This window comes from Chiroxiphia lanceolata, chromosome 2 (genome assembly GCF_009829145.1).
Source record: "Chiroxiphia lanceolata isolate bChiLan1 chromosome 2, bChiLan1.pri, whole genome shotgun sequence".
Taxonomy (NCBI): Eukaryota; Metazoa; Chordata; class Aves; order Passeriformes; family Pipridae; genus Chiroxiphia; species Chiroxiphia lanceolata.
Window position 1 is genome coordinate 59,486,212 of NC_045638.1, and position 27,611 is coordinate 59,513,822.

The following is a 27,611-nucleotide window of genomic DNA, read 5'->3' on the forward strand; positions in this document are numbered from 1 at the left end:
CCCTTGGGGTGGATTAGAGTGAAACGACACTGAATAATCGGTGTCTGAAAACATATATTGGTAAGGTTTATTTTAACAATTTTGTTTCAGCAGGTATGCTAGGATTTTGGGTGTTGTCATATAACAATGTGACATAGAGATAACCTTTGTGGGGGGGGAGAGAAAATGCATAGGGGAGAGAAAGACAGGATAAGAGTAAGGGAGAATAAAGAAAAAGAAAAGCTGAGAGTGGACAGATGTATATAGTCACCGCCCACAGGGTCCAGCAATGACACTTGGTAGTTGCCGCTTCCATGTCTGTCAGTTGAAGTGGTGGCCTTGATCTGCTGGGGATGAAGGAGGGAAGCCCCCACACTCCAAGAAGTTATGAGTTATTATACCCATGGTTAGTGTCACAGGCCATGCCTCGAGCCTCCAAACTCTCCCTGGGCCTGCGCAGAGTTTCTGTGTCTGGCCTGGTTCCCGCCTTTCAAGATTGGCAGAGGAGGGGATGGCCTTCGATGGGCCATCAAAGGTATAAACTTGGCTCTTTCTGCCTTTTCAGGGCTTGACACCTTCAGCGCTGGAGGGACGGATGAGCCCAACTGTCCATCAGAGGTCAAAAGCCTGCAAAAGTCTCCTAGAATGCATAAATCATTAACCGTTCCAGTCTCTGACAGCTTGGATTCTCTTTGTCTTGCTTTGTTGTTGTTTGTCTCTAGCCTGTACATTCTTGAGGCTTTCTATTGCTTCATCTTAAGGGGGAACCTGAAGAACGTATTTTCCCTGCTAACGAATAACCTGAATCTTTTTCATCACTGAAGCCAATCAGAGGCAGGAGATTACAGTCGGCGGCGGACTGAGATTTGCATATTAACAGTGCAGTTATTGAAGAATAGCTGTCTTGCATTTAGACCAAACTGTGCCTTCCAATTCGCCAATGCCGGCTGCCAGCCAATGCAGATGAGGGATTCAAAGGTCAGATGGGTTTATTGTTGTTGTTGTTGGTTTTGTTTTTGTTTTTGTTTTTTTTTTAAGGGGAGAACTGTGCAGTACTAATATAAATCAGACAGTGAAACCTGTGTGCAGGAAGCCAAGAAAGCGGATTGAACCTGCTTGGCACTGGCTCCATAGCGGCATGGCCACTGTGCCCTCTTCTTGGCTACAACGAGTCTCCCTGTGTAATGTATCATATTCTGTATATTAATGTTTCAGCTTTACAGTTCTATTTCCATTAGGGGAAGATTGCCCGTGAGCCTCTTAGTGGATAAATAGGAATTTACAGCTTTCAAAAATTCTCTTAAAGCTTGCAGGATCCACAGAAGAAGGAATTACACATGACTATTTTTGAAGCTTTAAAAGGTCCAGAGGGCCTAATTGTGCTCTCAGATATGTCTGTGCAGCTTCGATTGAAGTCTTGGGATATAATGCATGCTTATGTGACAGCTAAAATGAGTCCTTTTTCAAATTAAAAAAAATAATCCTTCAGTTATTAAAAAATTAGACTATAAAGTCTCCAGGGTCAAGCCAGCAACTTCCCAAGAGCTATTCAGAACATAACAAAGGGAGGTCTTGGCTGGAACTCGTCTGGTACTGACCTACAATTAGCAGATAAATGCTGAACGTGTTAGTGAAAATCACATGAAGATAGTAACACCTTCTGCAGATTTTTGCATTTGTGTTTGTGTGCTTGCACTTGTCCAGGCAGTTCTGTGGGAGGGAAGGAGGGGACAATCCCGAATTGCCATAATGAGACAACCTTGTCAAGCGTTTCCCTGCTTCAGTCAGTTACATGAAACAAGACCAACACTGGCAGAAATATTTTCTTTTACCTCTGTTTTATACCAAGGCTTATGCAACAGTAAAGAAAACTGTATTTAAAGTGTGTTGTGTTGTTATCTGTGCGTGTTTCTAAGTACGATTGCATTCAGTGTTAGGAGAAAGAGATGAAGAAGCAAATTTAACACAGATACAGGCAAAATACTTAAGAAATATATTCAGGCAGTGGAGTTTGTGTGGTCTTTTTTAACTAGTCCTTGATTTTGCAAACTAGTTTACAGGTGAAATACAAGTTGTGCATGAACTTCCTACAGGTTTTTTGTGTGCTTTTCAAAAGGTGCTTGCTTAAGGATGAACAGGTTTAGGGCTGGTGCTTTAAAGGACTGAAAAGATGTGTTTTACTGTAAATAATATAGAAGAGGATGTCCAAGTTATAATTACATCTTACTTTCATCAGGGCTACATTTAACAGAAATACTCTCAGCAACTTCTTCTTTATTCAGCTAACCGTATTGCCATTAAAAAGCAAAGAAAGAACCAGTCCAGAAATAAATAATCCACGTCTGCACAGCTGGACCAAGAGTGACTCCTGCTCCTTACCTAAATCAGCGCATTAATTTCCGTGTTTCGTCCTCCATGCATGTCCTTGTGTTGCTTGGTATAGTATGTGTCAGTATTATTTGTTGTCACTTCTCAAACTGAAGCTGTGACACTAACCCTGCCAGCCAAGGGAAAAAAACTACACACAGAGGCAACACAAGCCAGTATTGTTTAAATCAGATGAACCCAGTGGTGTGGAAATTGCTTCTGTTTCGTAAGTGTGCCTGCTGGTAGACCCAAGCTGATGAGCTGGTAAGCATACATAATTAGCCCAATACCTGTGGATATAATTTCATATTGCTTTGGTGAAAGAAGTACTGTGGAAAATAAGAGGCAGGAGATTTTTCTATCAGATTTTCTTCCTACCACTAGAAATCATAGCTGCCGTGTGCAATATTTAATACCTGATGTTAGTTTCCACCTTTCAGCCACAGCCACTTTTCACTTACCAACTAATCGTCACCTAGAAGTATGCTGAAACGCATTACAAATGGGCATACAAAGGCTTTCTCTGGCACTAAATCACAACCATCTCTACAGAGGAAAGGGACTGCTTACAGCAGCCCTGCATGGTAATTCAGGGCAAGAAAGGAGCAGGTTTTTCCTGTTCAAATAACAGGAAGAGTTCAGATTAGCTAGCATCTTCTGTGGGAGCAGAGATGCAGCTGCAAAAGCCTTGCTAAATTCCCTGCTCAGATGAGGAGTTCAACGGTCTCTCTGGGAGACCTGCTTGGCTCTGGGGAAGCACTTGTATCTGCCAGCACCCCTGGGCCCAGCGCCTTGTCCTGGGAAGACCTGTCCTCGGCCACCTGCCCCATGGCTTCGTGGATGAAAGGTAAGGTCAGGTGCTCTTGTCACACTTGAGGGTTGTCTCCTGCCCGGGAAATGAATAAGCAAAAACCCAGACCCTATAGCTAAGGGTGTCCCCTGAAGGGTCCTCCCGCACGGGAGGATTCCCAAATAAAGCACCGTACCCGTCGGATGGGGTGCAGCTCCACAAGCTGCACAGAGTAGCGGCCAGGGACGTTTGAGGGGGAAGGCCTCGGGGAAAACTTGCGGTAGGATGCTCTGCTCGGGGTCGCTGAAGCACCCCCTCCCTCCGCTGGGCCCGCTCCCCGTTGCCCACCCACGGCCGGTTCCCCGCCCCGCCGGCGGAGCGGGCCGCGCTTCCCGCGGCTGCTGGCGGGGCTTCTCCCTGCGTCGTGCGGCCCCACCGCCCGCCCCAGGGGCCGCGCCCGGCACCTCCTCGGCGGGGCCGCTGTCCCCGGGACGCCGTGACGGCTGTGCGCTCCCCGCCCTTCTCACCGCCCCTCTCCCCTTTCCTCCTCCTCCTCCGGGAGCCTTGCCTCCCCTGCACACCTGCCTTGCCATTTGTCGGCGGCTTTGCTAGGAGGGGAGAATTTTCCCTCGGTCCCTTGCAGCATCCCTCCCCAGCACACATACACACACACACGGCCGGGCAGAGGCACCGCGCTGCCTGTGCCTCGGCGGCCGCCGGTTCTCCGCACCCCGGCCCCGCGCTCCCCGCCGCCGCGGGGCGTCCTCCGCCTGCTGCAGCGCCGCCGGGCCCGGCAGCCGCCGAAGGGGGGCGGCGGCGGCGGCTCCGCTGCTCCGCGGCCCCGCACCGGCAGCCGGTAGGTACGGCGGTCCCGCGGCGGCAGCCCGCCCCGGGCGGCTCCTGGCGCTGCGGAGGGACGGGGTGGGAAGGAGGGAGGGAGGGAGGGAAGGGCGGCGGGAGAGGGGCGAGACGCGCTGCCCCAGAACCGCCGGCGGCGCTTGCCTCGCCCGGCTCCGGCTCCAGCTGCCCTCTCCCGGCACCCGGGGCTGCGCGCCGCCCCCGCCGCTGCCCGGCGCCCCCCGGGCACTGGCTCTCCCCGGTGAGTCAGAAAGTTTGCTCTCCTGGGCGCCTAGTGTTTGTTGTTGTTTGGGGTCCGCCTGTTTAGACTGGGCTTTTATTTTCCCATTCCCGCTAGAGGGCTATTTATTTATTTATTTATTTATTTATTTGTCCTTTTTTTTTTTTATTCTTTTTTTTTTTTTCTTTAATTGCAGTCGCTGCTGCGGTGCAGGGAGATCGGGGCTCCTGCGCCCAGCGCTGCTCCCGCCACGCCAGGCAGCCTCCTCCGGCACACACGCGTGGGCAGGCGGGCAGCGCACCCAGGGCAGCCGGGGCCGGACCCGGGGTCCCTCCCGCTCTGCCCGAGCCCGAGAGCCGGGTGGCTGCGGCTGCGAGGTCCTCGGCAGTCCCCCTGCAGTTGGCAGAACAGTTTTTGGTAGCAGCTCGGGAAGAGACTGTCCCATCCCTCTCCTCTTTCTTCCCGTTCCTTGAGTGCGTGCTTTAAAACAGGTTTCAGTGAAGCCGTAGGTGACAGGATGCCGGTGTCGCCGAGAGATGGGCACCGTTTTGTAACTAGCAGTGTAGCGGGTTACTAGCTGGGGAACAGCCGTATCCGACCCTGGCGAGGAGAGGGATTGGTCATGGGTCGTGTCCATCTCTCGCTGCTTTGATCTAATCGCTACAAGCAGCTTGCTGTTGTTTTGGGAAGAAGCTGTCTCGCATTTTACTCTTTTGTTCTTTAACTCTAAATGTGGTTAGGTAGGGGCTCCTAGTTCCTGGTAGGAAGGTTAGAGTCTGAATAAATCCATCTCTGGGCAGGAGAGATGCTCTAAGGTCCTTCTCACGAGTTGTATATTTTCTATGTTGGGTGTTATTACTTCTTTTTTTCTTATCACTGGGAGTTCTGTTGTAATATGTCAAAAGCTTTGATGGTTTTTTTGCAATGTACCTCATTCATTTTTTTCTCAGATTTAAAGAGTGATAAAATGCATAGACATACATAAATAAGTTGAAAGGACTTCGAAATAGTGCATGTTGTGCATGGTGTGAAATTATAGATATACATAAAAGAGTAATAACTACTGCAGTTTTTATTTAAAACCTTTTTCTCTATGACTTTGTGATGAACTCTCTTCATCTGTCTCTCAGTTTTTAAGGATGATTGGTTTTTGCAGTTGAGGTGTCCTGTCATGTTGGTGGCAATGCCTAATAGGCACCCACGTTTCTCTGGTTTTCATCATCTTTCAATCTCTCACTTTGTAAAGACTTGCCACTGACAAAAGTACGTGAAATTTGCTATTGTGGCTTTCAATTTTGGATCTCCTCTCCTGATACTTGTATTTATTTATCTATCTGTATGATTATTTATTTATGTTACAACCCAAGAAGGGAGTGTGAGAGGGGGAGTTGGGAGTTTTCTCTGACTCTTCTATCTGTCCAAATGTAAAAAAAAAAAATGCATAAAGAAATTAAGTCATTGAAACAACCCAGAGCTAAATTCCAAGAACAAAAATCATTGTGGCGTGCGTGCTCGCCTGCATCAGGCATTCTGCAGCATGTGGTATTTACAGAACTTGCAGTGTACAGTAGCTCTCGAGTAGTAAGAGAACGTTTTGTATCCTGAGAAGTGAGAGCATCTTTGACAAGTCAGCAAAACTACAGATACAGTTGAGGAATGCTGATACTCATGTGAGTGTGTGCACACATAAATAGTACCATACTGTTTGAGTTCATTTTTCCTCAGGATAGTTTGTCTTCCTCAACCTGGAATATATACATACTTGCCCCTGAATTTTGAGGCATTTTTTACTGTTTGTCTCTGCATGCATGTGTTTTAATGTTAGTTTTAATAGTGCTGTAAAATATAAAATAATCTGATAATAGATTTCGAAGACTTTATTGCCAGGCAAACCAGGCAATAGATCATGAAATCAGACAATAGTATTTTGTTTCCTAGCAACCCCCTACTGCAAACAGAAAACAAAACGATGGTGGATGCTTCCACATCATGATAGCTAGTGTCAAAATCCCCAAGTAGTAGGTACCAAAGTACTAATTGTCCAGGGAGATTCACTCCTATTTGTTTCAGCTGCTTTGTTAATATTTTCCTTTTGTGAGAAAGAAATTTGCTGGGGTAAATTTGGTTAAATGGTTAAAATTTCGCTCCTCTCTCTTAATAACAGTATCTCTTAGAATGAAGAGGACACAAAATTAAGTAGTAACTGTAAAATTTTTGCCAATGTGAGTGATTTGGAATAGCCTGTTCTTATTGCAGAATTGTTTCTCAATCTGTGCTATTACAGACCCTTGAAAATCAGATATATCCTCTCCTGTATCCAACATGCAGTGTCTTTATGGATTTTGTTTTGTTAGTCATCCTTTAGCTTTGTGTTTTAGAACCATGTTTATTAGAATATATTGAAAGAAAAATGCTTTGTGGCTCCCAGGAATGGAAAGTAAAATCCTAAGTGCTGCTTTGCCATGTTTACATTCTTGGCACCCAGTTCAGCCCTTCCAAAGAGCCAGTGCTGTCATCGTGCAGCAGCATTGGGTCCTAAGTCATGATCTTTCTAAAAGTGCTTTTGATAATGCAGTGCTTCCCTTATTTAGTGTTTGAGCATTGAAATCGCATCTCGACCCTGGACCAATCTGGGATGCACTTTGTGCACTGCCATCTATCTGAAAAAATCCATTAGTGCAAGCGAGATCTGACCCGGGATGGGTGCAGGTGTTAGTGCTCAGGAAACTGCTGGAGATGCTGAACTACCGTAGGGAAAGGAGGTGAGCAGGCACAGATGTGTAGGTGTATGTACAGTGCAGCAGAGAAGTTTCTATGCTTTTGTCTCATTTTTATAAAAGAAAACGGCAAAAAGTTGTTCACAGAGTTTTACCTACAAGTCTTTGCTATCCAGTGGTATTTACAGATGTCACACTGTAAATTGAAACAGAGGTAGTTTTCCTATTGGTTGCACCAGTGAGTCTGTGAAAATGAAGGTATTATTGCAGTCTGGGAAACTGTAAAATCACAAGAAAAATTTGCTGTGGGGAAGACAGAGAACTTAATCATGTATGCATTATTAAACAACAGCATTTTTGCTAGGCATGGGAGTTGTGTTCTCCAAGTGACTTAGGGGTTCATAGCATAATTTAAGAGGTACCGTATACAGTCACAGACTATTTATTTATATTGCCTATAGGTATTTTTCTGGTTCATCTCAAATACTGAGGTAGAAAAGGGTTACAACAGATGCCACTTCAATAAAAAAAGTGGAAGTGGAATGGTCAGAGAATATTATGATTCTGATAAACATCTATGAGCAGCTACTTTCTTGTCTGTATTTGAAATCATGATTTTAGTGCTATAGCATATGTGGATGGTTTAGTTTAGAACATGTTAATTGAATTTTGGAAGGCTTTTTGGATTGAGAGGAAGTAGGCATTTTCCAATTTCTCTTCTCTGTTTCTTTCTCAGATGGCACCCCTCCCAAACCTTGAGTCTTAAAATTAGATAGTCCACAGATGAAGCTTGATAGGGCAGCCTAATTGCAGTCCCCACTTAGCCTCTGCCTGTGTTTACCAGGCAGTAGAATGAGGGAAGGCGAAGAAAACAAAAAGTACAAAGAAAAAAACAAGGGGGGGAGAGAAAGGTCGTGAAGTATTCTCTGTGTAAACAATGAAAGACATTTGGAAATGATTTTAAATAGTCTCCACGAAACTCCTGTTATGCCAACTGCATTTGCTGCTGGTGATGAATGTAAAATTTACATCTGCTGTAATATGGTTTGGCCACTGATGGAAATAGTCAACCCGTGACCAAAACCAAAGACTAGTACCTTCTTCTCCCTTCTTCCCACTAAAGATCATCTTTTGTGGAACAGTGAGTTATGTCCATTCCACTTAAAGGCATTTGGTAGATAGCAATTAAGAAATGGACACTTTTGTTGTCTCCGTTTAACTATGCAATGATGGTTGTGGCTAATGAGCTACTGGGGAACGTGCTGCAAATCTTGCTGAGATACACGTGCTTTTTCAAATTTTTCACAAGGATTTTTTTTTTTTTGAGGGTACTGCAGAAATAAGAATATAGAGTTACTTACTGCATGTTTTAATCCTATAACCTTAATGATTACTGCACTGAGGCATATTTACTTAGGTATTTATTTCCTTTTTTTATTTTAAGAAAGAAACAAAGCATGATGACAGTTGTGGACTCTTTTGAAGCTTCATTTTTAAAATCCTGTAACCTTAAAGCATTGAGCTGTCAATTCTTGCCAAACAGAGAAAATAAACCATCCAAGTGATTATAGAAACTGAGGATTTGGCTCAGCAGAGCACTGACTTGCACACCTAATTTTTTTTTAAAAATGTATGCTTAAGTTCATCTCTGCTTGCTGAGATCAACTGGATTTAAGCAAGTGGTGAAAGTTAGGCATGCAATTAAATGCTTTGTTGAATAGGGGCCTTGAGCGAAACATATAACCTTTGAAACTAATGTCTTTGCTTTGGACTAAACAGAACTTCAGAAGAAATTGTACAGAATAGTAGAATGAAGGAAACAAATAAGAGCAAAAGGCAAGATCACGGGGCAGGGGGTATCAAATCGGGAACTTACTGGTGGTAATAGCAGTGCTGGAAGGGGCCAAGAATTAATTTGTGAGTCTGGAGTGTGAACTGATTACAGAACAGCATAGTTTGTACTTGAGCTGTCAAGAAAAAGGTACCATATATGTGAACAAAGAGGTGGGATTCCCTTTTTATAAGAATCTGCCTTGAACACATGAAAACTCTGAATATCGTATTAACAGGAAGGTATTGACAATTTGAGTGAAGCTCAAAGAAGAGCAACAAAATACTTGGGGGTCTGGAGGAACTAGCTTGAGGGGAAATAGACAAAAAAAGACATATTTCTAGTCTGACACTGAACATGGAGAGAGAGGTTAACTACATCTCTATATTTGAAATGTATTTTAGTCAAAGCAATCAGATTTTTTTCATGCATTTTGTGCGAGAATACCTAGGACTAAATGGAGAAATCGAGGAAATAAAAATTTAACATGAATTCTGGGCCAAAACGCAGTAATAGAAAAATGTATTGTAGCCTGTATTAGTCCAGGTGTAGAGCGAGCCCCTCATGCCTCTTCAGAGTTTTAAAATAAGAGTAGGCAGATTGCTAATATATATTCCGGAGAAGGCAATTCTGTGTTTTCAAGGAGATGGGGTACAAGATCTAACAGCTCTTTTTCACGTTTCTGTTTTGTTCTAGTTTCAGCTGAAGGTTACAAGTGAAGCTAGGTCAGATACTGGGCCAACCACCCTTGATTTGGCTTCCAGTCCTGAGACAGTTGGGTTTTACGCTTTTATAATGCATGACTTGGAACAGGGTCATCATATGGGCTCAGGATGAGTCAGTGCTGGGATGGTAGATGTGCAAGAATTAGTTACAATAGATTTTTCTAGTAAACAGCTATAGTTTATTAATTTGTTTGTTTTCCCTTTTAAAAACAGTGAGCAGCCCAGGTGGTGTACAGGGCACAGGGGTGACAGTTTCTTGTTTCTGCAGCATTTTGTTTTATCATCTAAAGACGCTTACTACCATCAGGTAGCAATGATGGATAGAAGGTACTTCCTTCCTGTCCCCCCCCCCATGATGCCCTGATCTAGTAACAGCTGCCTCCTGTGATCTGGCTAGTCAGTGTGCAGTGTAAGTCCTGATGATTACTGCCATCAGTAGTGTGTTTTCTGGAAGAGACTGAGAAAGGGGGAGAGACTTACAGATGATCTTTCCGAGGGTACATTTCTTTAAATGTCTCCATCATCCATGTAGACCGGGAGAAAACTTAGCCAGAGAAGATGCAGGTTAAGGTGTAATGGCAGTTTTCTTGAGTAGCCTTTTCCTGGAATGATGTTATTACATTGATTTACTGCAATTCATTTTACTTGAAGCAATTATTCAGAAAAAAAAAATAAATTGAAGTGCAGACTGATATCATCAGGGAATGTTTTCCAACAGCCATGCCAATTGCAGAGAAGGAGGTGGATTTCCCTCTGCTGTGCTTTGTGGATACCTGACAGCCAACTGTTTAAACAAGGCCTAGTTTGGCAACTGTAAGGTAAAAACAAGTGATTCAGAATAAGCCTTCTTTGCATGTTAATAATTAAAATTGTAATCCTGCAGGAGTACCCACCATACAGGGGAAAGCTGGTCTGGGGTAGAGCTTGGTTAGTGAGACTGACCTTTGGTTTAAATACTCGATGGTGCAAGAAAGGGGTGTTCTGAAGTAGTGGAAGCCAGATGTATGTCTTCTGTATGCAGTGTAACATGGAAAAAGTTGGTCTGTCTATTAAAAACCAATATACTCCCAATACACCCCAGGTGACTGCTTAAAAACAAATCCTCTGAGAAGTAAGCCAGGTTCAGTGCTTGTTAATGCTTGTCTAGGGGCTGGTGGATAATGTTGGTGATGGAGGTCTGAAAAAAGGTTGAATGAAGCTGCAGGAAGTTTGGGGGTTTTTTTAGGCAAAATGTAAGGATTAAGGCTGATGTTGACTACCAATGCATGCTTATGCTAGAAGAACATTTTTTTGAAGGGTGAATAGTTTGCTGGTGGTTGGATAAGTCAGATAAAAAGAACCCATACAATTGAGTGGATGAAGCTTGGTACATGCCGGTAATCAAATTGTGTAGATTGGTTTACTTAGGATTAGTTATGTATGTTAATAAAACTCTTCTGTATAAGTGTGTCTAAGATCAGGCTTGTTGGATGGGATACTTTAGACAGAAAGGTACTGTGTAAATGTAAGATTATTATCTTCACTTTGCAGAGAGAAGCTAGGTCAACAGTAATCTTAATTACAACTTGTTTCTGTTAATAGATCTTTATTTTTAGATTAAGTTAAATGAGCCTTGAAAGTGGTTTTATACCAGTACTTTTAACATAGTGTTACTATTTGGGATGTGGGGTTTGGTATACTAGATCTCAACAATACTTGATGAGGAGCAGTTCCTCCATGTCCCGAGTGGATAATATACAACTATTCTGGAATGACAGGTTGTCTCTATGGAGATTTTAGAGGGGTCTGTGCGCTACACACAGTGTAAAAATCCTTCAGGACATAATAGCTCTGCCTGGGGTAGAATACAGTGAGGGTTTAATAGTATTTTTAACAATTCTGTTTAGATTTATCCATTCCTGTTAGGAAGCATTTTGTCAGGGAAGCAAAGAAGAAATTAAATAGAAGGAGCTGATAAAGGCATGGAGTGAACTTAGGGAGGTAGAATGCAATAACCAGAATGAGAGGATGCTCTTAGAATGAGCACTGGTTCTTGTGCCCTTATAAGTAGTATTTCAGCAATGACAAATAAGTTTGTTCCATCTGAAAGCAGTAGATTGCTTTCTAATATTTTGTTGGTCTGACATCCTGTGAAATTGCGTTATATCCTAATTCAGTGGCTGCTCTGTATATAGAATAAGAGCTTGCTATTTTCTACCAAGTGAAGCAGTTCCCTCTCATTCTGCAGTTGTAGAGGTATTTTGGTGGCAGAGATCCATGGATTAATCTCTTCTGATGACTTTTAACAGATGTTGGAGAAAGAGTTGCATTTACCAAATAAGTGATCCACTTGGAGTTTTTCTTGAAGGTAGGACCCTTGCTTAACAGTGCAATCTGCTGAGATCACAACCAGGGTAGTATGGTTACAAGCACATCACACAGTTGTATGTTTACAATCCTCTGCTGGCAGATAAGGATGACAGGCACCTGGATGTGAATAAGCACTCTGCTTTGATTTACTAGCCATAAATGGGTGGTCTATTCATGCATCCTCATGCCACCTATGCACACCCTCATCTGGCTTCTACTGTCTTCAGGCAGAGCATAAATGGAGATATTGATGTCAGGCTGTTTCATGAGAAAGCTGAAGATTTAAAGGTCCTGGAAAGTACACTTGATTTAGAATCTTCTATATGTTGCCTTCCATTAGCTTGCCTAAAATAAGCACCTCTTTGGTTAATTTTGTTTTAGCAAATGAAGGCACCCTTGGCCATTTTTTTTGTTCAAGTTTATTCATATCTTCAGAGTTACAGGAAATACCATTTATGCTGATAAATCTTTTTTTGCAGTGTAATCTCCCATTTTCTATGAACCAGATAGCCAATACCATTTTATTTCATCGACAGCCTGTGAGAGAACATGCGATTTCAGTTCCTAGAGGAAGCTGGGCTAAACTTGAGCTGAAAGCCTCAGTGTACTGTTGCCAATCTACTTAGCTATCCAGTTTCTTGCCAATTCTGTAAGCTTAATACTGTTACAGAAAAACATGTGAAACCAGGTGTGGTGCATATGTCATTGGTTGAGTTTTGCATTTTTATTTTTCATGATGAATTTGTTTAACTTTCTTATCATTTTACAGAACATGTGTAATGCATAGTTTATATTGTTTTCTTTGCAAAAGAGAAGGCAGCTGTAAATTCAGCCTAGGAAGGAAACTATTAACATTTTTTTAAGTGAAAGAGAAGGGCTGGAAATTGGAATTCCTTTTTCAGTTTCTTGGAAAATATTAAGGGAGGTTATGTAACTGCATAAAGTCTCTGGGGAAAAGGAAAGAGAAGGCTTGCTGATAATGAAAGAATGAAATAGCTGCTTAGTGTAATCCACTCTCCATGAATAGTGGTGAGAAGGGAGACCTGTGCGGTCAGACCAGGCTTCATTTGTTCAAATCTAGAAGCAGGCAGAACATCTGACAGGGCAGGTCTGTATAAGGCCAGCTTGTTGGTCTCACACCTAGGTGTAGCTTTTCCACATTAACAAAGTTGATTCCGTTTGTTACTAAATAATACAAATAAAATAGAAATTCTAAAAGTAATAATTTTCAGGCTCATCTTGGCCAAGAACAGAAGTAGTGTGAAATGAGTCAGTCAATTCACTGTAATCAAACAATTCTCTATACCTAAAGTATAAATGTTGTATGAGTAGCTAGGCAGAAAGGGCTAATGGCCATCTTGAAATCATAAAGAAAATCAGTTTCTTTTAGTTCTTCAATGTCAGATGGGCTGCCAGATGAAACTGAATATTGAATTGAAAGCAGAAGTTTGAATTTGATAATCCTGGAGGTGAAATCCTTTTCCAAAGCCTGTCATCATTGAGGTATGGCTGTGATGATCACTGAAGTCACTGTTCTGGTTTCAGTGGTCTTCAATGTTGTTTTGTTGTCAGGGAGGACAAAGACCAATAGCCACTCCTGTCTTAGAAGTGGAAAATGAAGACTTCAGACTTGGTGAGAAACTTCCTCTCATGCTGGCATTGTTGTCAGCATAACACAAAATAAGCAATATAGGGTGAGATGTAAGCGTGCATATACTGCCCTTTTAAAGACATTTGAATTCACTAGTTCACTGTTAAATGAATGAAGGAAAAGGGAAATGCAAAACTAAAAACCCAAACCTAAAATAAACAGCACTTCTTTTAATGCAAGGTGGTTCAGTCAATGTGAGAGGTGTTCAGAGAGCAGCTATAAACATCCATGCAAGGAAAAATGCAGATCTTTGTAACACTCTCAGCCATGTCTCTAAGGGATGACACTGAATGACTGTACAACAAGGAGGTATTCTTTAAGTGCCTGAGGAGCAAACGTAGCAGTGGCAAAAAACAAATTGAAATGTGAACTTCTGAGGTAGGTTTTTCCTGATGCTGAGTTCATCTTGGTGAGAAAGAACCATCTGTGTAAATAAGAATTGGCTGGGCAAAAAAAGGAGTATGTATGCTTCCTTCCTTCGGTTACCCATGGACATCCTCTGAGGAAGATCTTATCTTTATTTTAGCCTCTTCTTGGTGGTCCTCAATAATGCAAATTTATCTAACTGAAATGGAATGAGACTTTTGTAAAGAATTTTTATACTGCATTGTATAATTCTTTTATATTTTTATTTCAATACAAGAACTCCCCAGAGAAGCAGAAATCTTAGGAAGGCAACTAATGATGGTTTCAGAAGGATTTCCACCAGGTACAGCCTGATGACACTCCAGTTCAAATGGAAACTTTCTTCATCTAACTTGCAAATAACTAACACCAAATATTTGAGAAAAATATTGAAGGCTGTCTCAGCAGCTGTTAAAACTGAGTTGCAAGATTAATGTTTTAAGTGAAGATAGAGAACAGGAAGAAGTCTGACATACAAGGAAAAAAGTCTGCAATGACCACAGTGAGTAGAGTAAAAGTAATAGGCTGAATATTGCAAGAAATAAAAAGTTTAGAAAAATTATTTTAGTAGTAAGGATCCAGAGGGATCCTAGAATGGATCATGTAAACACTGTGGGGCTTTACCAGTTGAGGTCTTCAAGAATTTGATAGATATAACTGTGTTGTCTTTAAAGGATGCAGTTGATCCTGTTGCATAGTTGATTCCAGCTCTATTTTTCTGTGATTCTCAGCAAGCCTTACAGTGAGTGGGATAAAAGGAAGTGTGACAGTCAGAAGGAACATGGTTTCCTAACTTAAACTGAAATCCAGATGATCAGTCTGTTATCCCCATTTGTGTCAAAACACTGAAATATGTAGCACTTGAGTTATATGAGACATTGGCAGTTGAACATGGATGTTTCAGGGTTGAAAATATTTTATTCCCTGCCCAGCTGAGTGTGGGGCATTTTTCCATGTTGCACTATTAGGCTTGAGGCATTTTGATAAATTCACTTTGTCACACACTGTCCTTTGCTAATGCAAGTTGAGGTTCAGACCTGGCTGATGCAAGAACATCATAAAGCATAGGTAGAGAGAAAACTAATCTGTCTTCAAAAATCTTATGTAGATTTCTCCCAAGTTGTTAAGGCACAACTGAAAATAGACTAAAAGAATGGTAGCCGAGACTGTTTAGAGACTTATGACTCAGCTGCTGTGGTTTTGTGTATTTGATTTAGAGTTACGTGCTTTCAGTTTTGGACCATGTTGGAGGAATAATCATGTTACAAAATTAATTCAGTAGTCTGTGCTTGATATTTTAGCTAGTAGAAGCTTTATGGACTGCTTACAGTATTTCCAGTGGCTGTCTTCAGTCAGAGGAGGAAAGTTGCCCAAGTTCTGGGAAGTGTGTGGGGAAAAGACTGAGTCCATTAGATCCCAGTTTCTTCTTTTCTCCAGATGTTCACTCCATAACTAGTAGTAAAACTAGCACGTAGACCAATACAAATAACGTAGTATGTTTGGAGTACCAGACTTTGAGTTCTTTTGGCAAACAATTTTGAACTCTCCTAGGAAGCAAATGAGTTCCTGTGCATTATATGTTCATGGAAATTGAGTCCTTTTTACATGAGTAATGAGTCAAATGTTCTTTTAAGATGCATGGGGCCAGATTCAGATCTCCAGTGATTTAAATTTTGAGTAATTCAAAAGATACTCATGAGTTATACTTCAATAACAGATTGCAATCTGGTTCTTATTCCGTAGGATTTTAATATGGTTATAAAAGGGATATTCATCTTCATTTTCTAAATGTGTAGTAAGTTACCTAATTAATCCAATATTGTCTTCATTCTGGAGGAAGCTGTTTAACTTGAATTTCTTTGTCAGATACCATACAGACAAGCTCATGCGGTGGTAACATTAAGTAATGATAGAGTTATCCAGATATACAGTTCTGTCATTAACTTGAATTACGGTGTAACTCCACTTTTTTTTTCAGGAGAGAAAGACCACAGTGTTGTAGGGAAGAAACATGCTATTTTTGTAGTCGCTATGCAATTAACTCATATAACCTCTGTGCTCGTCATGCTTTGTATAAGATCCAGGGTCACCAACTGTAGGTCATTTATATGAGAACAAAGACCCTGGGGCTGAGAGACAGTTTATTAAGATAATACTGTGTTGTGAAGATCAGCTGTCACAGCAGTTGCCAATGAAAGCGTGTCTGTATTTACTGTATGCTTGCAGTAAATAAACCTAGCTTGAGTTGGGATGCTTTGAATACTAAAGGATGGGGAAAATAACCAGGTAAATGGTGATGGTGTTGTGAGCATGGCGCCAACCTTACCTTGTTTTCTGCAGGTTCTCGTTTAGTGGTGATTGCTCCATGGATTTTCTGATGCAAGGCTAAGTACCTAGCATTTGTTTATTATTTGTTCACTTAATAATGTTTATTATTTTCGTTCTTTAATCATCCACTTATTTTCATTAAAATGAGAGAACTCAGCCCTCTGTTAGTTTTGGTTGTTCTTGACCAATGTTACCCAAAGTTAGCAAAGAGAAGGGAGGAGAAACAAATAAAGATGCAGACAGAGCATTGCTTAAGCTGCGTTCTCAGGAAGTAGGGCTAAAAAATACTTTTCTCAGATGTTTCTCTTTCCAGATAGGGAAAAACAAAAATTGAATTGAATTCTTTCATCCATGTCAAAGAGTACAAAGTATGTTGTCACTTGCTGGTGCCTCAGTGTATTTGTCATTGGGAAGCCCACAGCAATGTGCTTTCTAAATAGTTTATGAAAAATGGACATAATCTGTTTAAAGCAAAATAAACTTGTTGCTTTTATCTGTTAAAGCAGAACAAAGCTGCTGTTGTTTGAGGAATACTTGTTGTCCTTACAGTGTGTGTTATGGCAAGTCTGGTGCCTTCCTACTAACCATAGTAAGAGAAGCAAGTTCTTCCTCACAGTGCCTCTTCAAACATTTTCTGTGAACGTTTTTCTACTAAAAATCTTTGATAATCTGTAGTTAAATATGAAAGCTTCTTATTTCAGCTTTACAAGAACATCATATTCTTCTCTCTGAAGCACAAAGAAAACTCCATGCTTAAGATTCAGTTTTGCAAACCCTCCTCCCTTCTTCATACATTCATATGGAAATACACCATTAACTGTGAAATTCCCTAGCAACCTTGACAGCCTAGAAGAAGGGATCCAAACCTCAGGAATACTCAATTTTCAGGAGAATTTGTACTGTCTTTTGTTAATATTCATTATATTCTGATAAGCAATTTGATAAATTCTTTTCAGGATCTCTCCTACTTCTTTCTCTCCACTCCAGTGGCTGTTTTGTTGGAACGGTGCAATATTCCCACTGGTGGGAAGTGGAACCCAAAGTTTCTTACCATCTTTCCTAGAAAGCCTTCAGAAAATCCACTTTTGCTTCATGGTGATTCCTTTGGTAATTTCTTTACCAGACCATTTTTTTTTAAAGATAAATTAGTCATTGACAGCTGAAAGAAGAATTATTAGTAGTTTATAACATAATAATTTGCTTGTTGACTCATCTTAGGGAGAGAAGTCATTACTTCCTGTACATGGTGGCAGTAGTATGTGCTGCTACATGTAGTACTCTAATGGGTTTTCTCCCTCCTCATTTTCTTACCTCGTAAGGGCTAGTCATCCTTACACATCCAGTGCTGATGCTATAGTATGCAGTATCTCAGGTGTTTCAGTGCAGAAAATCATTCAGGCACTGCTTCAGCTCAGTCTTAATCCCATGTGAGCTGAGAAGTTCTGCTAAGAAGTCCCATTGCTTGTCAGAGACAGGACTGAGCCCTGAGCTGTCAGAATCAAATGAAGCTTCATTAGCCAATGAAATTAATTTCACTTACTTTTATTCCAGCTCTGGTTTCTAGAGGAATTCTTGGGGGTGAATGTAGAACTGTGGTTGCTCGTAGGGCTTCTCTTGGTTTTGTGGTGTTTTTTTGTTTTGTTTTGTTTTTTAAAGTTTTAAGGAGTCCCTCCTGTATGCCTGTCTCCCTATCGCTTTTTGTCTTACATTCTCTCTTTTAATTTTTATAACCCTCCTTTCTCTCCTCTTTGTTTCTCTCTGTTCCCTGTCTTTCTACTGCAACCTTCATTTCTTTTATATTTCAGGTGTGGTGTTTTCTGTTTAGTGCACCGTCCTCTCTGTAACTTTCCTGTTCTTTGCTCCCTTCATCCTTTTTACTTACTTTTCTTGCTATTTTGTATTATGTTGCTCTGTCCTAAAAATTCTAATTAATTTATTTCTATAGGGATAGGACTGCAGACTACTCTAGCTTTCCTTTTTTATATCCTGTGCAAGTGATAGAAATGTGCCCATGTCATAAGAAGCAAAGATGGGTAATGGATGTAGCCCAACAGTGCTGTATGGCCACACTTAATTCTTTTTGTTTAAAGGCTTAGAAACTCAGGCTTCTCTCTTGAGTTCAGGACTCAGGTAGGCTTTCCTGTCACCTGAATTCCTTGCTCTCAAAAGTAATTTTCAAATAATAATCTCTGTTTTGCTCCTTACATTATATCAGTTCAGTAGTGTAAGAGGCTACCATGCCTTTTAAGTATAACAGTTTTGTACAGTTGTCAGAATTTTCTTATTTTGCACAAAAAAAGATTCTTACTTTTATGTAGGAATCCTTACTTTGAAGCAGTTGTTCCAAAGAAAGGGATATTTTTATCATACAGTATATGTAATTATTTTTAATGTGGGTAAGTCAATTTGAGAAATGTGGTTATGTATCATTAAGATCCATAATCTTAATGTTCAAAAAACGTACTCATATGTCTCTAGTTTCACACTCAAAATTTGAGTGTGAAATAGGTAGTACTACTGGAAAGCTAAATGAGTGGTGAGTCAAAGTAATTAAGGGAAAGTAAATAATCTCAGGTTCTCATTCCCCATGAAACTAATTTTGTATCTTATCCTTCATGTATTTAAAAATAGTTCCCTGCTAATTCAAGATGCTTGTGTACTATGTCTGTGAAGAGCACTTCAGTCCTATTGAAAGGATGGCAGATTAGGGAGTTATTTGCAACTGAATATTTTTTTTTATTTTTAGAGAGACATTCATTTGGGCAATGTAAGTGAAAAATCTTGCTGGAAAAACAGCTTGATGTACAGTGAGACAGCAGGTGATCAACCAATAATTTTGTGAGAGCTTATGACTAGAAAACTTCTGGTTTTGTCTTTAAAAGGGTACAGATGGTACTTTCTCAACAGAGGTGGGCTTTTTTTCTCAGTCTAGTCAGGCCTTAAATGTTCTGCCATACATGCTTTCCTATTTTACCTTTAAAAGATCTGTGTAGTATTAGTGACTCTACTATTTGGAATATAGATTATTTTATTTTTTTTCCTAAGCTAATAAAGTCTACCTTGGAAGATGAATGGAATATATTAGAAGGGCTAGACTGCTCTGGAGCTACAGGTCTGCTGTGCGTGAGTCCAGCAGTGGTCTGATGGGAGAGTAACAAGATTGTACTGTCAACTCTGCCAGTATCTTGAGTAGTTATCTTAAGGGGACTGATATATGTCCATGACATGTCTCCAGGTTTCTGTGCTGAAGAAAATAAATATAGTTTCTTTATTTCTGTATACATTCTGCTCTTGAACTCCTGAGGTTTTCTGTTGCCCAAAGAGGCATAATGCACAGGTAGATTTATTTTTCTTACTCATGGAGGTGCAGGTAATGAAATAAGGCGGCAAGGCTGAGTTAGCAAAGGGATTCTCTTCATACATACAGTGTGCACAAAGCGTGGTGCTGCGCTGAAATTTTTGGAGAGTAGTGGCTTGCTCTGAGAATGTAACATAAGTGCAAGAATTAGGAGCTTACGCAGTGAGTGTTGTACAACCCCTTGGGTTCTGAATTGCTGGCTTCAGGTGTTGTGAGCATTTGCTCAGTGTGTAGGAACCCTACAATGACAAGGTTAAGTCATAGCAAAGTTATATGTCTAAAGCAGACAGTGTAGACATATTCTCTCACATCAGAGGAGGATGTTAAATAAGGATGCTAACCTGTTTGATAGTGAATTCAGAGGAGCTGAAGATAGTGCTTTTTTCCAGACCTGCAGCCTTTCAAGACAAGTTGGTAAAGTTTTGGTTTTGTTTTTTAATGTAAGTTAACAGAGACTTCCTGGTTAATTAACTGCAGATCCTCACCAAATTTAGGAGGACTAGAACTTTGTGCATGTGTCCTGCTTTTATCCTTATGCTCTGTGAAACCAATGAGGAGTTTGGTGCACAAAAATTTGATGCTTGGCCAGAGAGCCCTGCAGATTTGGTAAGAAAAAAAATGAAACTATCAGTTAGTATTCTTGAGAGCAGGGTAAACATATTCAATGTAAAGGGAATTCTGTGACTTGTTATCTGCAGCAGGAAACCTGCTTTTTATTAATCGATCAAACAAAATGTTGAAAATAATAGGAAAATTTACTTGAGGGAGGGAAAAGCAGAGCTAAAGAATATTAGTAAGAAGCTGATACTGTTTGTGAATGTGGGCTATTCTTAAAGCTTTCATATGCTCTATGTAGTGTATAGGAAAAACTTTCCTTTTTTCCTCCTGAGAGAAGCCATGATTTTATCTCAGTAATTGAAAATAATGTCTGAAGTTGCTCTTAACTAAACTTACATGAATCCCTTTTATAATTATTTGTTATCTTTCAGCGAATTTCTCAATAAATGCTGCTGCCTGCGCTTGGATGGCATGATCCTATATAGAAAACAAGGCCAAGCACATCCTATTCATGACTCAAAGAACAGCGTTTCTAGCCTAATTTTTGGAAGTGATGCTGTTGTTAAAGGTGCTTGTTGGTGTTTCTGTTATAAATTGTGAGTACTTGAATGGCTTCATTCACGCCAGGCAGAAGTATGACTAGCTATTTACTTGTTCATTTTTTCCCCTTCATTAATAATCCTTAAGTGAAGAGAACAGTTGTGAGTTCTGAATTTCTTTGATCATATCTGTTTATCTGTCCTTTATTTATTACAAAACTGCAATGCTTTTCCTTAATTTCAAAATTGCTGTTAGGCAACACCTGTGGTAACTGGTTGGTGACTTGCATCGCTCAGCATTTTAGGTTGCCTAAAGAAAGCCGTGCCTGTTAAAAGGGGAAAAAGAAACACTGGAATATACAGAATTGTCTAAATTGAACAATCTATGCACAATGCTGCCTGCAAACTGAGATGATTTCAGTTGCCTGAGTTCTGCAACTGGGCAATATTAATTTAAGGACTTCTTGCTTACTAGGGACTGTTGCCAAGTTCCTTTCAGTTTCACAAACAACTGAGCAAGCAATCCCTCTAGACATCGCTCAACAGTCATATCTGTCACACTTCCATTAATACATATTAACTATTCTGTTGTTTCCTGCTGCATAATGACCAGCACTAGATCCAGCTGTATTTGTTCTACATTTTTGGAAGAGATGGAAAAAAACCCCCCAACTAGACTCAACTAGCAAGTGCTACTAAGCAGTTCCCTCAAAAAAAAAGGTGAGCTTTACAGAAATACTGACCAATGTGGAATTTTTTAAAAGCATCTCCTATTTAGAGTGATATGTAATAGTAAGATTTATGCAAGCCTTGTCTTGCTTTGATTTGCCCAATAGGAGAAATTACACGTTTTGGTATAGAAACATGCTTTCTACCTTAACATCAGTTCACATGTATCACCTGTGTGTTTCTGGAAATTTATAAATGCATCTTTTTGGGGGGAGATGGCAGGGGCAGGTTTTTTTCTGTTTACCAGAAGGTAATAGAACATGACTTGTAAAATCTCCATAAGACGAATATAAAGCCCTTAAATCTAATAATTTAACTGTATAGAACCAACTTTCAAAATGTTTTTGCACTTAAAACATTTGCTCCTGATAATCATGGAATCATAGAATGTTTTGGGTCGGAAGGGACCTTAAAGATCATCTAGTTGCAACCCCCCTGCAATGGACAGGCACACCTTCCACTAGACCAGGTTGCTCAAAGCCTCATCCAGCCTAGCCTTGAACACTTCCAGAAATGGAACATCCACCTGTTCCAGTGTCTCACCACTGTCATGGTGGTGAGCTCAAATGACAGCTCAAATTTTAAAGAACACATGTGAGTTTTTGTTTGGTCTGTGGAGACAGGATCCTGAAGTGTACAGTGTCTGTAGCTGTCACACAAGGACACCCCAAAGAGAGTTGCCCAAATCAAGGTGAGCTATGCATTCACCATCTCTGCAAGTACTTGGTGAGAACTGCCTGCTAATGAAAGCCTTGCAGTTAAAGAACGTGACAAGAAAGGCTTTTCAGTATGTTCCTTGTGGGGGAAAAAAAAAAAAATAGAAGAAAAAGGCATGACTTAGCTTAGTGAGAACTTTTGCCTTGCTTCCCCCAATCAGAAATTGTTGTCATATATCCTTATCTCGTGGTATGAGGTGAGGGTGGTTATTGCTACACTAATGCATAAGCAAGGAGTCAAAAATGAAAATTAACCAATGCAGTGGTGTTGGTTTTTGCCATCTGTCATTTGATTGCCAGCTGTGTGTCTAGTCCATTCTAAAGTCCCCTTTTCACTTTCCCATGGAATAATTTACCCTCCTTTGCTTCAGTCACCTGCCAGGAAGTGTTCAGCGAGATAGTCTTTACACCATCCCGCCAAGGTCAAAAGACCCCCAGTGTTTCCCAGCATAAAGAGAACACTGTGAGGAAACAGTCAAGATAAAAAAAGTACAAAACCACACAGAGAATAAAAAAAATCAAGGTTTTAAAAATGAAACAGGCCATTTATGTGGGAAATTGAGTATTGGTATTTTTATGTAATCTGAGGTGGAAAGGGAAATGTTTGGTATCTCGTAGTATTCTGATATAACAGCACATTCAAGCTTTCTGAAACATCTATTTGTTATATCTGCTTCCATTTATAATTGAAAAGAGAAATTATGAAAGCTTATTGCTTGGTTTCTGACCTTTCAGTGCAAAGGCATGTGTACTGCGTTACCAATTCTGAGAGACTTTGTTAGGGATCATCCCTACAAATGCTTAGGCACTTAACAGCAGTGGGGGCTCAGGTGGAAGGAAAAGAAAAGGCAGGGTTTGTGTGTGCATGTGCATGCACTTTCCTCCATTCTTCAGGCAAGAATTTCAATTTCAGTTTGGTCTGTAATTTTCTGGCAAAGCAATCACTTTGACTTGCAACAGTATCTGTGTTTTTTACAGTAGATGCCATTAAGTCTTTTACTGTATGTGAAATAGTTCCATATTTTTTTTAATCTATCTCTAATCTTGTATTGGGGCCCCTAACAAACATTAGTATTCATACACAAAATAGTGCATAATATACTTAACCTGCCTGACTCCAAAGAACTGTAAGAGGACCTGAAATAGATTAACTGATGAGAACTTCTATTGCAGGGAGCATTAGATATGCTTTGGTTCTGTTTTGAAACAAGAAAAACTAGGTCAGGATCTGGGATAACAAGAAAAGATGTAGCAAGAACTTCTTTGCTGTAGGTGAATCATCAGACCGTTCTTTGCAAAGAGCGATCAAATTCAGAATAGCTGTGAAACTTCTTTAAGCCAAGCCAGTGCTTCCTGGCAGAGGATGAGTCTGTTGTGGTTGCAGAAGTGGTTGGTCTTTGAGGAATCATCAGCCGGTCTGAGGGTTACACAAATATTCCCCAGTAAAAGCTTCTAAAATCTTCATTCTACATATCTAACGAGAACAGATTAACAGTTTTCAGTGTGTATTTGAGTCAGAATACAGTCCTAGGTTCTAGAATAGATAGCATTTTCCTTGTAAATAAACTTATTTGGGGATAGTGGAATAGCAGAGCTCTCTTAAGCTTTGCTATTTAGTTTATGAAACCTTGTCCGATGTTTCTGTCTTTCTGTTTATGCCACAGGTTTTTCTTTTAAAGTTACAAATGTGGTAGTATTGGAGTTAGTGTTGTAAGATGTTCTTTTTTTTCTGTATTTGAGCTTCCAGTTCAGAGATAATGAGATCAGGATAAGAACATGTGCAGGATCAACACACTCCTCTGGTTTGTCATTACAGTCACAGAAAAGAGATGGATAGTGGAACTTCGCTTCTGTGGGCTCTATGTGGTGTCATTCCTTTAAATGATATGAATGGGAGAGTTATCCCAGTGGATGTTTGTTATGATCCTTCTCTTTATAAATGTCTTTGCTGGTCATCATTTGGGAGAGAATTTGTTCAAATATATCTTTGAGTATTCGTTTTCCATAGATTTGTGTCTAGTGACAACAAGAGTGCATGATATAAAATAACCATTTGCACAAAAGCAATTTTCAGTTCATAGAAGTGAAAGAAGAGGGAAAGTTCTTCTCATGATCTTTTTCCTGACTTCAGCTCTTCAATTCCTGCCTCAAAACCTCCATTTCTGCCCCTCTACACCTCTAGTTCAGGTTAAGGAAAAGAGGTCCTTTCACTTGGTAGAAGTCAAGGAAAGCTCAGTAGCATTCATAAGAACTTTGTAGTCAAGTATTTTCCTCTGTGTGCAATGAAGTACTTATTTTTCTTCATTCTATTTAAAAATTTTGTTGACAGTTTTAAAGTGTTTTGACTGAATCTTCAATGTTCTTTACATCAAAAATGTTGTGGTGTTCCTTTTTTCAAGCCCTTAGAAATAACACATCCGAAGGAAGGAAAAAAATTTGTAGCTTGTGTCTTCAGAATGCTGCTGTATTGTGATAAGAGTATCGTTCTAAGTAAGGTTTGATTTCTAATCTCATTTGTTTGGCTGCACAAACTTCTATGTGAATATAAATATCACGGAGGATTATTTGCCTGAGTGAGGGGAAATTTTTCTTCTGGAAATGCTTGATTTTGCAGAAACTGCTTGAGCAGTTGAGAGTTGGTTTGGAAACTATTTTATTTATGTAATTTCAGCATTCGGTTTATGAATTCTGATTCAGTTGCTTTATCATGGGATGCCTCAGGCTGTTGGAGCCCGGAGCAGGAGTGATAGATGACCAATAGCCTTGATGGTGCCCACCAAAGTGGGAACAACTAGTGCTAGAGTCTTAGGAAAAGTCTTCAGCCAAATTATTCTGCAGGGAAATCACTGGGAACATCCATTATTTTGCCAGAAGCAGAACAAAGTAAGTTTATAAATAAGACCCTGGGGAACTTGCCAAGCTTCAGGAAGCTAGGCTGACTTCTGCAGGAAAGAACTTTGCTTTGCTCAACTGTTTGTCCTAGAAGGAAGGAAATGTCCCATATGGGTGACAGGGCAACGTGATGTGATTCAGTAGAGGAGTCATATGGGGGAAAAAAGAATCCCACATTCCTGTTAAGTTTCTTGTTGCAGTTTTGTAAATATACTTTAAGAAAGAGAAGCAGAGAAATATAAGTCTAGGTAAGGTGAAACTGATTGTGCTAGCTCTGAACTGTAAATCCTGTATGTTTGTAAGAACATAGTCCTGGGAAAGACTGTGATTTATCTAGCATGGTGTTTTTGGTGTCTTTGCATTCCCAGATCACATTTCTTTGAAGAAATAAAGAGTGGGAGGGCTACCCAAAACACAGGTGCCACATGGATCAGGTAAAGAGCAAGGACTGCCCACTAAAGGCTGCTTAGGGACACCCTGGCTGAGTGTGTTGATACCTGAATGCAGTCATCTGAGAAACTCTATCCAAACTTTCTGAAAATGCGTGAAAATATATTGTCCAATTCAGATCAACTCCCATAGAGAAAGGTAAGGAATTTTACTGCAAATTCTTCTTTGAATGACAAAGATTGAAAATCAATGCTCTTATTCATCATAGAATAGCGGGTTGGAAGGGACCGCAAGGATCATCTGGTCCAACCAACCTTTCATGGCAAAAGCACATTCTAGACAAGATGGCCCAGCACCCTGGCCAGCTGAATCTTAGACGTGTCTAATGTTTGGGAATCCACACTTCCCCAGTGAAATTATTCCAATAGCTGATTGTTTTCATTGTGAAAAATGTTCCTCTTGTGTCCAATTGTAATCTCCCCAGAAGTAACTTGTACCCATTACCCTTGGTCTTTTCCATGTGAGCCATTGTAAAAGGGATCTCCATCATCTTTGCAACCACCTTTAAATACTGTAACTTTAATAACTGTGATAAAGTCTCCCCTATGCCTTCTTTCTTTGAGGCTGAACAAAGCTTTGAGAAAGGCTGAGAGAACTGCCTTTCTCCATGTGCCAGGATTCTCAGTCCTTTTGTCTTCTTTGTGGTCCTCTCCAGCCTGTCCACATCTATTTTGCATAGCAGGGACCAAAACTGAACACAGTATTCCAGGTGTTGTGTGACAAGTGCTGAGTAGAGTGGGACAATGCCTTCTTTATCTCTGCTGGTGATGCCCTTGATGGTGCACCCTGTTGACTTCCTTTGCCACAGCAGCACGCTGTTCACTTATATTGACCGGCTTCATCTCTTTCCACATCATCTCTTTCCACAGAGCTGCTACCCAGCCAGGTAGATCCCAGCCTGTATTGCACTCCTGGATTATGCTTTCCCACGTGCAAGTTTTTTCATATGTCTTTGTTGAACTTTATAAGCTTCTTGTTAGCCCACTCTTACAGCCTATCCAGGTCTTCCTGTAGGATGGCTCTTACCCTTCCAAAGTGCCCACTTCTCTACTCAGTTTGGTATCATTGGCAAACTTCATCTGGGTGCACTTGATCCCATTATCCAGGTCAATTATTAGGATAGTAAACAATGTTACGCCCAGTATTGATCCTTTGGAGACCCCACTTGTGACAGGTTGCCAGTTTGGAAAGGAGCTATTTACTGCCACGCTCTGGGTTCTGCCTGTCAGCCAGTTCCCCACCCATTGCACAGATCACTTGTCTAGACCTCATTCCATCAGTTTATGGAGGAGGAAGCTGTGGGAAACTGTATTGAAAGCCTTGGAAAAATCTAGGTAGACTATCCGTTGCTCACCCTACATCAACTGGGCAGGTTACTTTGTTTCAGAATGTGATTAGGTTTCTGAAGCATGTGTTGCCCTTGGTGAATCCAGGCTAACTTTTCCCAATAATGTCCTTCATCTGACTTATCATAGCTCCCAGAAGGATTTAGTCCATTGTAGCTTATTAATATAATAAGTAAACAAATTACATGGACCTGGCTAGCGTGGTGGGGGTTCACTGCCAAATTCTCCTTATTCAAATCAGACAACAGCTTATATATGGGTTAACATGTCACACCATGTAACCAATCACTATGGAGATTTCACCGCCCATGTGTGGGAGTACTTGGGAAACTACATCTCCCAGGGTGCTGTTTGGCACCCTTTTTGAAACCAAACTCCTACATATCCTGCATTTTTGTTTTTATGATAAATTATAGAACAGTGCATATAATAGAACAGTTTTTAATGTTACAACAAGCAACAGAACAATTCTTAACTTTTTTCTTAAACTTATTTTAACCATCTATGTTATCAGGGCCCAACGTGATAAGGCCTTTACTGAACCTGTTCATATAACTTAATGTAACTCCATAAACGGTGCAGCCTTTAGCACTTGTAATAAGCAAATTCGCTTAGAACTTTCTACCCAAGGTTTTATGTGTATTTGGATTAAGCAACAACTTTATTTTCTGAGGATTTTTATGAGGATTTTTAATGAATAAGTGTTGTGTTATGCAAGTGTAGAAGTATTTCCCAGTCTACATACATACATGTCCACACAGCTTCTCTCATTCATTCACACCAAAGGTTTCAAGATAACAAGA

The 27,611-nt window shown here is 40.5% G+C and overlaps 1 protein-coding gene across 8 annotated transcripts in view; it reads left to right on the top strand.

Annotated features, from left to right (window-relative positions):
* Positions 1–934: 934 nt before the first annotated feature.
* The window catches only part of ENOX1 (ecto-NOX disulfide-thiol exchanger 1), a 361,700-nt gene continuing 335,023 nt past the window's right edge, over positions 935–27,611 (top strand). For 6 of the 8 annotated variants that reach the window (XM_032680004.1, XM_032680003.1, XM_032680009.1 and 3 more), the window contains exon 1: positions 3,931–3,992. The gene's annotated coding sequence lies outside the window, so the exon portion shown is untranslated. Of the gene's footprint in view, positions 958–3,930; positions 3,993–4,186; positions 4,236–27,611 lie in introns of those variants that run through there. The other 2 variants (XM_032680006.1, XM_032680005.1) reach the window with 2 other exon arrangements.